Source organism: Rhamphochromis sp. 'chilingali' (assembly GCF_963969265.1).
Source record: "Rhamphochromis sp. 'chilingali' genome assembly, chromosome: 12".
Classification (NCBI taxonomy): domain Eukaryota; kingdom Metazoa; phylum Chordata; class Actinopteri; order Cichliformes; family Cichlidae; genus Rhamphochromis; species Rhamphochromis sp. 'chilingali'.
The window spans coordinates 14,965,094-14,978,371 of record NC_137939.1 but is presented as its reverse complement, the minus strand read 5'-3'; positions in this window follow the sequence as shown (position 1 = coordinate 14,978,371).

Sequence of the window (13,278 nt, the reverse complement as noted above, 5' to 3'; positions counted from 1 at the left end):
CATAGTTCAGCTGAGACAGATGATTTTATTGTGATATTTATATTGCATGTTTGTTTATTGATATTTATATTGCATAGTTTTATCCTCATATTTATATTATGTGTGTTAGTGTTGTTGTACCATATTCCTTTAATCCACTGTGGACTAAGCAGACAATTGTAGGCACCTGTGAGGTGGGGGCGTTCACTAAGATGCCCTATCAGCCGCCGGGCTGACCTGTTAAAGGGGATAGTGAGCGCAGAGACAAGAGAAGGTTGTTTGCCAACCGCCATTAAAATGGAGGAGAAGGAGAAGAAGAAGAAGAAGAAGGAGAAGGAGAAGAAGAAGAAGAAGAAGGAGAAGGAGAAGAAGAAGAAGAAGAAGAAGAAGAAGAAGAAGAAGAAGAAGAAGAAGAAGAAGAAGAAGAAGAAGAAGAAGAAGAAGAAGAAGAAGAAGAAGAAGAAGAAGAAGAAGAAGAAGAAGAAGAAGAAGAAGAAGAAGAAGAAGAAGAAGAAGAAGAAGAAGAAGAAGAAGAAGCAGCAGCAGCAGCAGCAGCAGCAGCAGCAGCAGCAGCAGCGATGCATGAAAGGTGAGCAGGAGAAAAAGGAACGCGTGTAAGCCCGCACGTGTGTTGAAGGAACTGCTGCCTGACTGTGGGGTGCCACGAGTCGTTCGGCGATCCAGTCCCAACGGCAGGAACAACAACAGTGGGTGGCGATGGCCGCAATTCACAACAGGGCAGGGATGCCCCTCTGCCTGCATCTGACAGTGCTACGAGGGAGGTAGGTGCAGGTATGGAGTGGGGCGAGACTGTGCGGTGACGTGCTGTCAGGAGGAGACAGGTCTGCGACAGGAGCCCCCTCCTTGTTCTTCTGCCCGGCGTGGTTTCCATCCCGGAAGAGAAATTCCTCTCCTGTGTCAGATAAGGAACATTCGCCCGCGTGTGGCTGTACTGTGGGATTATGGGACTGTGGGAGGGGAATTTTAGCATATGGGAGACATTCGTTTAGCTTTGTTTTAATAGTGTATAGTTATTTCTGCCGGCAGGGTTTTTAGCGCATTGAGAACTCTTTTTTTTTTTTATTGTATACGGGGGATTTAAACTTGTATTTGTGATTCTGGCTGTGTTTTTTATGGAAATAAATGGTGTGTGTTCCAAGCCAGCGTAGTTTCTGTGCCCTGAGCGCTGACCCGCTCACTCCCCTTCCTCTTGTATGTGAACGGACTTGGAGGTGAAGATTTAGGTCCACCAGTCCCTGTTTCTTATTTTTTCCTTTTTGTTTTTGCTTCTTGATAAAAGGAGAAATACACTTTCCTACATATGCTATTCTACATGCTTTTAAATCATTTAAAATTACAATTCATAGTTTTACATTTGAATTATATAATGTTAAATTACTTTTAAACAAATGACTGACTAAGTATTTTAGGCTTTAGTTCACTTCAGCCATATTTCATATAAATCAGGTATCATACAAACATAAAAATAGCTTCAAATACAGTCATGACAATAAAAGAATATGACTTTAAGGACTTAACAACATTACTTCAGTTACACCAACATCTGTTATACATTAGCACTAAGTGAACACTGAATGACCTGGTGGGTTTTGTCCATAAAACTACTCATCTAAGATTACCACAAAGTAAAAGATCTCTCAGCAAGATTATGCAACATTTTAGGCACTATTGGCCCGATCAAATCAGTGAGCTGGGATTTTTTTAAATTCTAAACATGAACTACTGTTACAGCAACAGAGACGGACTACTGGTGTCCCACACAACAACTCAATGTCCTCTATGTGAAGGATCCAAACACATGCCTTCTCCTCTCGTTAACTGAGATAAACTGCTGGCATATTGGTTTTACATCTATACTGTCCAGTCTCTCCTGGTGGACATACAGCAGCATTGTTTAATCTCATTCGAGTCACTGTTAACCTTACCCATCTTTTTACAGACATATTTTATGAGTGAACTTGGCTTTAAGTGACTTACAGGTTCCTTTGAAAAATACTTTCTTATATCCAGGTTCTTCCTTTGCGCTGCCATCCTCCTCTCCTCCAGCGCAGGCTTGCCGCTGCTAAAACTAAACAGAGCTCCCTGAAAGGCACAGCCAATCACATTGGCCATATTTGTCACATGACGTAGGACTCAAGTCTTTCTGCACCGCTGGGTGAATGAGACGTTGACAGATGTTTTTTCTTTCTATCGGGTTAGTTTTTCTTTACTCGAAGAGATCAAATTATTGGTGGGGACAATTCAATAATCGCTGGATATTGGTGGGGACATGTCCCTTCCTTCCATGCCAAATCTACGCCCTTGTTTTCGATACTTTATAAATATGAAACTAAAGATTTTGAGTTCATGCACATTGTGAAATAAGAATCTAAATATTTGTGTCACAATGATTTCTATAAAAACATGTTTATGGGGACAATGTGACAAATCTTTGGTCCCTATTAATGGTTACTGAAGAGGAAGCTTGAACCATGGGGCTCTCCACCATCTGACCCTAGAACTGAAGAAGCTTCTCGGATGAGAGGCGCAACGTCTTCTAGCAAAGAAGTCCAGACGCTTTTCTTTCCAAGCTCCTTAGACTACGATGAACTGGATGACTGAGAACCTTAACAGACATTTAAATCAAGTGAGCAAACTCATCAAACAAATGTTTGCTACACACAGTTTACTTCCAACTGTGCTGATTTTTAACAATAAAAAAAATAATTGTCTTCATTTTTTGTAGTTTAAATGTCACAATTGAAATGAGAGGACTTCTCCTGTGTTTAGAAAAAAATGCAATTTCTGTAAATCAGCCTTAAAACTATTGCACTCTGCGCTCTCATTTGACTAAACATTTTTTATTTTTTGTTTGAATGGTACTAACGTGTAGTAGAAAGTTTTATTCTGGCTCTTTTTTTTTCTTCTTCCAATTTTACGTCACAGGGAGCCGGGATATATCGACCGAGGTTACCGCCATCAACTGCCTAACTGATAATAAACTGTGGTATGGAGACAACTGATTATAATATTTCCAGTGATACTCACAAGGTCTATCTTATAAGGTCCTTTTTTTTTTGCATTTAGACCTGGTTTAATTCTGGTATAGAACCAGTTGAATATTTGTATATAATCCCTGCAGCTGTCAGACTCTATAGCAGGGGTCACCAGCCTTTCTTAAAACTCAGACCTAGATAAAAATGTGAACAGTTCCTCTTTAGTTATATGATAATAACAATTCTATCTTGATATGCTGTGTCTTATCACAGGTTAATTTTTCAAAAAAGGCAAAGGCCTGGGTCGTGTAGCAGCCAACAACTCCTCCAGAGAGGCTGTCCTGGTGAGGGAGAAGTCCATGGCCCACTTCTCGACGGAGGGAGCAGTGTCTTGGCAGCCAAACGAATAGCCCATTTGAAGTCCCAGTAACTTCCCCACAACGGCTCTGAGCCACCCACAAACCTCTAAAGAGCATTCCTGCCTTTTTTAAAAAAAATTCTTAATAAATGGAGCTTGCCTCCAAAATAAACTAACCTCTCTTTATTCTCTTAAATAATTGGTCTTCACTATGTTCCTATATAGTAGGATATTTTTCCATTAGTATAACATGAAATAAATTCTACATATGTCAAGCTGTGTGCCAATATTTGCTGTGTAATAGAACTGAGACATTAGTCATTACAAAAATTTGAAATAATATTAAAATTCTCAAACAGAAAAACATTAAACATAAATATATAAAATATAACTATTTACAGAGAGACAGGAATAAAAAGGACCCAGCTTAAAGTGGAAGAGCATCAGGGAGAAGGAGGAGAAAAATAGGAACATTGTTTCTGCCCTGGAGAGCCTGCTTTTTTCACACATACAGGAGCATTACTCGCAGTTCTCACAAGTTGATTCTCAAAGTGCAAACCTTTGTAGATTTCAAAACGTAAAAGTATTATTTTTCCAGGGTTTTCCTTCGTCTGCGCGCCACTTTTGTGCGCCTTTTTCCCTCCCGGAAAGTTCCACTTGTACTTGAGACCCGAGCAGCCCTTGCCAGTGTGCACAGTGCAGCAGCACAGACACCTCGGGGTCCATTATTTCCCCACTGTGGCTCTTCACTGGAAGCATTAGTTACTTGATTCAGTTGTGTCCTTTGAGAGGACTTGGAGGTGGGATGGTTGGAGATGTTAAGATGGTTGCTGGAAGTGATCAGAATGGACAGGATTAGAAATGAGTCTATCATAGGGACAGCTCAGGTTGAGCACTTTGAAGACAAAGTCAGAGAGGCAAGGCTGAGATCATTTGGACATGTTGGATAAAGAATGCTGAAGATGGATCTGCCTCGAAGTAAGGAAAAGAGGAGGACAATGGAGAAGACTGATGGAGCGAAGGAGGACATGCAGAGGGTTGGTGTGACAGAAGAGGGTGTTGAGGACAGGGTGAAATAATCCTCTGTGGTGACCCATAAAGGGAACAGCCAAAAGAAGAAGAAAATGTGAGCGGTTTCAGCTGAAGCTTTAAACCTTAAGGCCCATGAAGGCATCAAATCAAGTGAGGTGATCAACTATGTGCATGTTAATAAGTCCCCTCCAGTTATACAAAGACACACATCAAGTGCACCCACATATAAGAGACTAAAGCAGGCAAATAAATATCTGACCAATGGGTCAATGGAAGCACAACATCAAACTATTAAAAACAGATTTCTAAAAATATTTGAATTTTGTTGCTATCATGGCAGTAACTACTCCTAAAAGGCGTGATTTTTAAAATAGGCACAAAATAATTGACCAAAATGACTGATGTAACTAATTCAACTTGGCATAAATGCAGGTCCAGGTGAGCTGTGAGTATACTGCAGAGTCATCCTCTAATTCAGGGGTATATAATGACAGTTTCAACAGGGCCCGTGGGATCAAGATACCATTGGGTGCAGTGGCATAACCAAAAACGGAAGGACAACTTCCATCAACAATTTGTGCAGTTTAATGCAGATTTCTCTTATCTAATTATCAGTGACGCTGCAAAGAAGAACAGACACATTTAATAACGTGGTATTCAAAAACAAGACTGCTCAGCGTCATTTTACTCACATAGAGCACCACTAGGGGGGGTTCCTGCCCTTTTTATGGCTTCACTGTGTTGTGTATGGTGAACCAATACAGGAATTGAGCCATACATTGGGTGTGGGGGAGATTACCCCCTTTATGACCAAGGATGTTGTTAGAAACAGTTGTGATCAGGAAGTCATGCACACACACACACACACACACACACACACACACACACACACACACACACAATCACAGTGCCTTGTCTTTGTAACCAAGGGGGGTTTATGAGGGGAGGTACTTGTCTAAACCATTGTTTATTGTGACAGTTTTTTTTCAATAAAAGGCAGCGAGCGGAGGCCGGAGTCGGGGTCAGTCGTGATGGGATTCGAAGTGCGTTTCTGAGATAGCGACTGAGGCCTCCCTTGCGTAAGTAAATCGATCAATGCTGTTGCCTTCTTTTTTCATTCACGGGAATAACTCTCTGAGTCGGCGGGGTCTGAGTTTAGACTCCACACTCATAAATGAATCAGTGAATCAATAAAGTTCACATGTTTTCAAAACTTTCAATTCCTAAAAAAAGAAGAAGAATTTTTCATGTTATTTTAGGGTTTGTAAACCATGATTGGGCAGCAAGTCCCTCACACTACAGCCACAGTTTGAGCAGATTCTTGGAGTCGGACTCATTCCCATCACCTCAGGATTGTACTACGAAGTGAGACTAAGGGCAGGAAGCTTATGTCAAGCTTACAGTCAGAGTTCTTAGTGTCTCAAAAGCAGCTCTCCTAGCTCTTATTAACAAAGGTAGGATGATTTGCCACTTAATTGTAGCCGTTAAAGTATGCTTCTAGCTAATATTCATAAAGGTAGGACGGTTCGCCACTTAATTTCGTGTTGTGCGCATGTGCAGAACAACGGGTAGGATGGTTTGTCAGGTAGGATGGATTCCCAGAACACCGGCTGTGTATTTTTGTTACGTTTGCTACGTTCCTGTACCCCTAGACTGGGGAGTAACACATCTGAAATGAAAAGCCTGTAAACGTGTGTTCCAGCCTCCTGACTTTGCTGGCACTCGGTCTTCATACTCGACTCCAGATCTGGACTTGTGTTGAACTCGACTGAGGTGGTGTGATCAGACACAGCGCTGCTCTTCACTGCAGCTGTCCACAAATCACAGAGGAAGTCAGGAGTGTTTTTACCTCGTCTAGCTGCCTCTGTGTGTGTGTGTCTCTTTAATTCATTTTTCTTTGTAAGCTACAGAGACCTTCACAGGACAATAATTGATCCTCGTCTTCGCATGAAATCACTAAATACATGCAGCAAAGCCCAGAGGACACAGGTAACCGATACAGGAGACTTTTCCTGCCCTTCCAGGGAGAAAGTCGATTTCTTCAGTTATACTTCCTGTTGGTTTTTTGGTTTTTACGTTGAAGATTTTAGATGTTTGGCTTTTAATTCTGGTACTCCTGTTTTAATTTCAAGGACTGAGGTTGTTCTTCTTGCACCCGTGGACAGAATCGTCTGTTTTTATAGTTTTATAGTTGTTTTGGAGTCAATTTTGCTTCAGTTAGTTCATTTAAAATATTTTAAATAGTTTTTTTTATTTTCAGTGGTAGTTTGCTGTGTATTGTGTTGTGTGAACTTGGCAAACTAACTAAAGGAAACATGTCCCAGGTCTGGTTTGTGGGTGGTTGTCTGCTTAGTAATGAACTCTGCAGACCACATCAAGCTTTCTGCTTCCCACAGGTGTAGCATATGGACTGAAAGCAAACAGAGGTGTTAGTGTGTTGTTGTGTAGTTTCTATTCAAGCTGACATCATTTAATGCTGTTTCTGCATGCTGGTCAGTGCCATCCAGACAGCAGGTATGACTGAGCTTTTGAACCAGGAGAAGGTGTTTACCTTCTTCGCTCCCAACGACGATGCCTTCAATGCACTGCCGCAGGATGAACTCAGCAGGCTGATGTGTGAGTTTTATTCAACTACACAGCTTCTCTTCATTCACTTTCTTAATTTATCCACATGGACACTTTCCACACACGTGTGTAAAGCGTCTCTCTTCTTTACAGCAGCTTATGCTGAGAGGTGCCTTGTAGAGATTTCTCAGTGGGGCTATTTTCCTGCTTTTTGATTGGACTGAACATGCTGAATGTTCACAAACTGTTTGTTTAGTCTGCTGCACAAATATCAGTAGCAGCTTCCACCCTAATAAAGACATGCAGAGACTCTGCTCTGATTCCAGTCATCTACAAACACGCGGCAAAGCAAGTTGTGGCTTATAGCAGAGCTTAGCATGAAGAAGGAAATGAGATCAGACCTGTTTGTGTTTCTGTGTCCAGGTGACCCTCAGCAGCTGTCAGGTATGCTCAAGTATCACCTGGGTGAGAGCATGCTGGTGTTTTTTAAATTGCTCCTTTTTTTTGTTTGTTTAATCAAACCTTTGTGTGTGTGTGTGTGTGTGTGTGTGTGTGTGTGTGTGTGTGTGTGTGTGTGTGTGTGTGTGTGAGAGAGAGAGAAAGAGAGAGAGAGACAGAGACAGAGACAGAGACAGAGAGAACAGGTCACATGACAGCACAGCATTTTCTACCCATAGTTTGAACTGAGTAAGAAATAACAAATTATTAAAAGTTATGAGGGTCATTTATGGGTGTTTTTGTGTTGTCTTTTCTATTGGACGTGATGGTTATCAAAACCAAACACGGTAAATTTGGCAAGTGCAGGAGACGCGACACGGAGGAGATTTGTCGATCAGGCTGCAGAATGCAATGCGCATTGTTGAAAGCTGTACTGTGTAATAAACAAATCTGCGAAAAAGCGAGGCAACATGAACAGCGGGACCACTGTGTGCTGTTTATTAATAAACAATAACATATATTCCTATATGACAACATGCATAAAAGCAGAAAGGTATTTGTACATCAATGGGAAAATAGCGAGACAGTAGGCCGGTGTTGTGCCAATGTAACCGGTGTGATTCTGCGTTGTGTCTGATAAAAAAAAGGTAAAAGAAAGAAAGACCTCCAAGTAAATAATTTGCCCACTCCAGCTCCTCTCCCACAGGGGAATTGTAGGAAAAGGGGAGAGGCAAAAGGGGTACACTGTATTTATAGTATTGCACCAAAGAAGAAGAAGAAAAGAATGAGGAGGGGCTCTAACTGATAATGAACACAACTACAGGCTTGGAGGTCCTAAAAGTCAAGTATAAAAGGAGCCGTTTGGGGGTTTAGAACACATTTTGTGTAATTATAACAATGTGATTTATGACTCTGTTACACCAAAAAGTGATTTCCAATGTTTCTGTGTATTTTTTATGTGTAATAGCTTTACGTTTGTTGGTAAATAGACTTTGGTGAACAGGGGTTACAAAGGGGTATATAGAATTCAAAAATTATGTGTTTTTCAAGTATCTTCATAACTCTATTATTCCTTCCTATTAGTACTATTGTACTAATAGTTTTTGCGCGGCTTCGGCTCAGTCAAAAATTTCAAAAGAGAAATGAATGAACTTACCAGGTTGCCCGATCTTTTCACATATCTTCCTCCAAGCTCGGTCCTTTTTATTCCTGTCTCGGTACAGAAAGGAACTGGTGTCGTACAGCTGCGGGTTTGCTACGGCGTTGATTAGCCTTTCCTCCATAGCATATGCTATTTCCAGTGGGGAAACTCCTGTAAGGCGCTTCGTTTTCGGTGTGATATTCGCACCTTGTTTACGGTCGATTTTCCAAAAAAAAAAAAGTCAACCAAATGGATGACTCAAGCAGCGATTTACATTTCTCAAGATGTCTTGAGCATTTACCGAATAGGGCCTACATCTGTAAATGGCGTTCATCGACTTGTGATACTTTCCCCCCTGGCCTCAGAGCAAAATAGAGAAAGGATTCAAATTCTATATTTCTCAGTATTTGTATATAGTGTTCTCTCGTTTATCGCGGGTGTTATGTTCTAAAAAATAAGCAGCAATAGGTGAAATCCGCAAAGTAGCCTACTTTATTTTTATTTTTATACAATTATTTTAGATGTTTTAAGGCTGTAAAACCCCTCACTGTCATGATCCTGGGTCCTTTTGACCCAGCGTTTTGTGTTTTCTCTTCGTGATTGTGGTTCTGTTAATTCTCTGGTTAGTGTTTACTCTGTTCTGCCCGTGTGTTCCTGTATCTAGTCCGCGTTTCTTAGTTTGTGTCTTTTCTTGTGTAAGTTCCTGTTTTATTGTGAAGGTCTGTGTCTTATGTGAGTGTTTTCAGTTTGCCTCCCTAGTCTCGTCATGTTAATCACTCCCAGCTGTGTTCCCACCTGTATGTAATCTCCCTGTGTTCTCTGATTGTATTTAAGTTGTGTCTTCTGTCATAGTAATTGCTGGTTCGTCTGTGTTATTTCCCTTCCACCCTTCTGTGTTGTTTCTCTGGTCATTCTCCCTGCAAATCACGTTCGTATTCCGGTTAGTGTTTTATTTAGTTTTCCCAGTTTAGAGTTTTCACCGTTCTGTTCTTCGCCACCCTGTCTGTTGTACCTTTTGGTTGCAAATAAACTCACCCTCCACTTCAGCAGCCTGCAGTTTGGATCCATTATTATTCACACGGCTTGCCCCGGCAAACCGTGACACTCACTTTATACACTTTTCTCAGACAGGCATCGACATTGTCCCACTTTTCTCTCTCGTTTAAACACTCAAAGTTCAAGAAAAAAAAAGTCCAGTATTATAGAATGAAACCGAAGATCAAAACCAGTTTTCAGTCCCAAATATTTATTTGAAAAATAAACATACAGTATATTTGTTTTTTTTCTATAAATAATAATGACGGATTTTAGAACGAATCAATTTACCTTTAAGCTTAAGTGCTTAATTTCAGCTTAATGCACTTTATAATCCGGTGCGCCGTATGGTCCCAGAAGTCCAACGTCTTTTGTCCGATGCTTATCACCCAGGAGGCATCCTTGTCAGATGCCCGAACCACCTCAGCTGGCTCCTTTTGATGTGGAGCAGCAGCGGCTCTACTCTCAGCCCCTCCCGGATGGCCGAACTTCTCACCCTATCTCTAAGGGAGAGGCCAGCCACCCTTCGGAGGAAGCTCATTTCTGCCGCTTGTATCCGCGATCTCGTTCTTTCGGTCACTACCCACAGCTCGTGGCCATAGGTGAGGGTAGGGACGTAGATCGACCGGTAAATTGAGAGCTTCGCTTTTACACTCAGCTCCCTCTTCACCACGACGGACCGGTGCAGCGTCCGCATCACTGGGGCCACAGCACCAATCTGTCTGTCGATCTCCGGCTCCCTTCTCCCATTACTCGCGAACAAGACCCCAAGATACTTGAACTCCTCCACTTGGGGCAGGAACTCATCCCCGACCCGGAGTAGGCACTCCACCCTTTTCCGGCTGGGAACCATGGCCTCAGATTTGGAGGTGCTGATCCTCATTCCCGCTGCTTCACACTCGGCTGCGAACCGTTCCAATGCGAGCTGGAGGCCCTCACCCGATGAAGCCAACGGAACCACATCATCCGCAAAAATCAGAGATGAGATTCTGAGGCCACCAAAGTGAAAGCCCTCCGCCACTTGGCTGCGCCTAGAAATCCTGTCCATAAAAATTATGAACAGAACCGGAGACAAAGGGCAGCCCTGGCGGAGCCCATCACCCACCGGGAACGAGTCCGACTTATTGCCGGCAATGCGAACCAAGCTCTTGCAACGGTTGTATAGGGATCGAATGGCCCGTAGCAATGGGCCAGACACCCCATATTCCCGCAACACCTCCCACAGGACACCCCGAGGGACACGGTCGAATGCCTTCTCCAAGTCCACAAAACACATGTAGACTGGTTGGGCAAACTCCCATGCACCCTCAAGTATCCTTGAGAGGATAAAGAGCTGGTCCAGTGTTCCGCGACCAGGACGAAAACCGCATTGTTCCTCCTGTATCCGAGGTTCGACTAGCGGATGAACTCTCCTTTCCAGCACCCTGGCATAGACTTTCCCAGGGAGGCTGAGGAGTGTGATCCCCCTGTAGTTGGAACACACCCTCCGGTCTCCCTACTTAAAGATGGGGACCACTGCCCCTGTACTGCCCCTGATCTCCACGCAACATTGCATGTCTCTTGTGTTCTGGGGGCCTCTGGATGTCTGGAGTTTTGATCTCCTCCATACCTGCTTCATGCCCTGGAGGACGGGGCTGTGGCCCCACCACACCCTCTAGCAGATCGTTACATGAAGGAACCTTTTAAAAAAAAAAAAAAACAAGCGCGTCCATGCTCACAGGTGTACACACGGGTGATCACACCCACAAACTACACCCTTTTTGGCTCCTACCTCAAAGCACACTGTGTTCTGTTGATCTTATGTGCTACACAATAATGTTTAATATTTAGTATTTACTGTCATATTCCCATATATCATTGTGATGTTGTTTATTCTCTTCTGCTTGTTTTCTTTTTTCTTTCTCAACAGGTGATCCAGGTGATCGATAGATGCATTTTTTTTTCTGCCCATTCTGTTGGTTTTTGTTTTTTGCCCTTCTTCCCCGTCCCTCTTCTCAGCTGTTTCTCTTTCCCTCTTTCTTTCTCCCCTTCTTTCCTCCAGTCCAGTCTGTCCCGTATTCAGCAAGTGAAAATAAAATAAACAATAAAAGGTGAATCAAATGGACCATTACGGCAAGGCTGGGATGGTCAATTTGGTAAAGTAAATCCGTTGGGCATCTTTCTTTGCCTTTAGACAATAATTCTGAGGGCAAAAGAGCCAAACGGGACAGGCAAAAAAAAAAAAAAAAAAAAAAGAGAAGCTGATCAGGGACTTCGTTTGCTCCGCACTACCCGACTCACTGGACCCTCTGCAATTTGCATACCGCCACAACAGGTCCACTGATGATGCCATAGCCCTGACACTCCATGCTGCCCTGTCACACCTGGAGAAGAGAGACACGTATGTGAGGATGCTGTTTGTAGATTACAGCTCAGCATTCAATACCATCGTTCCCTCGAAGCTGGACAGGAAACTGCAGGATCTAGGACTGAGCAGCTCCCTCTGCAGCTGGATCCTTAACTTCCTGTCTGACAGACGCCAAGTGGTCAGACTGGGCAGCATCACCTCATCCTCCATCACACTGAACACTGGTGCTCCACAGGGGTGTGTACTGAGCCCTCTCCTGTACTCACTCTACACCTACGACTGCACGGCCACTAACAGCTCCAACATCATTGTGAAGTTTGCGGACGACACTACAGTGGTGGGTCTTATCACCAAAGGTGATGAGACGGCCTACAGGGAGGAGGTCAGCGCCCTGACCCACTGGTGTCAAGACAACCATCTCACCCTCAACATCGCAAAGACAAAGGAGTTGATAGTGGACTTCCGGAGGTGCAGAGAAGTACACACCCCCATCACCATCAGCGGCGCTGCTGTGGAGAGAGTGAGCAGCTTCCGCTTCCTGGGTGTACATCTGGCTGAGGATCTTACGTGGTCAGTACACATAAACAAAAACAGTGAAGAAGGCGCAACAGCGCCTCTTCTTTCTCAGGAGACTGAGAAGATTTGGCATGAGCCCCCGCAACCTCAGGAGCTTCTATCACTGTGCCATTGAGAGCATCCTCACTGGATGCATCACCACCTGGTATGGCAACAGCACCGCCTACAACTGCAAAGCTCTCCAGCGAGTAGTGCGGTGTTCTGAACGGATAATTGGAGGTGAGCTTCCCTCCCTCCAGGACATCTACAGGAAGCGCTGCCTGAGGAAAGCATAAACTGTTCAGACTACTTCCATCGGGAAGGAGGTTCTGCAGCATCCGGTCCCGTACCAGCAGACTGAGAGACAGCTTTTTCCACCAGGCCATCAGACTGCTGAACACTTCATAGACACCTCACCTTCACTACTGGAACTTCAACATTATGCACTCCATACTGTATATAAATGCCACTTGTTTTGCACAATATCCAACTACCAACCTCTGTATATTTTATATACTTTTATTTTATTGTTTACTCTATTTATTTGTAAAATATGTACACACACACACATATATATACACACACGTAGATATACATATTTAGTATACACATTCAGTAATATGCATACACCCTTATATTGTACATATATTTATTCATATAATTCTCAGATTTAGCCATTCTTATATGTTGCTTGTCTTATGTTATTGTATTTTTGCACACCTCTGTTGCTTGTGAAGCTTGCACACAAGAATTTCACTCACATGTACTGTACCAGTGTACCTGCACATGTGATGTGACAATAAAAGTGATTTGATTTGATTTGTTTCTGTAT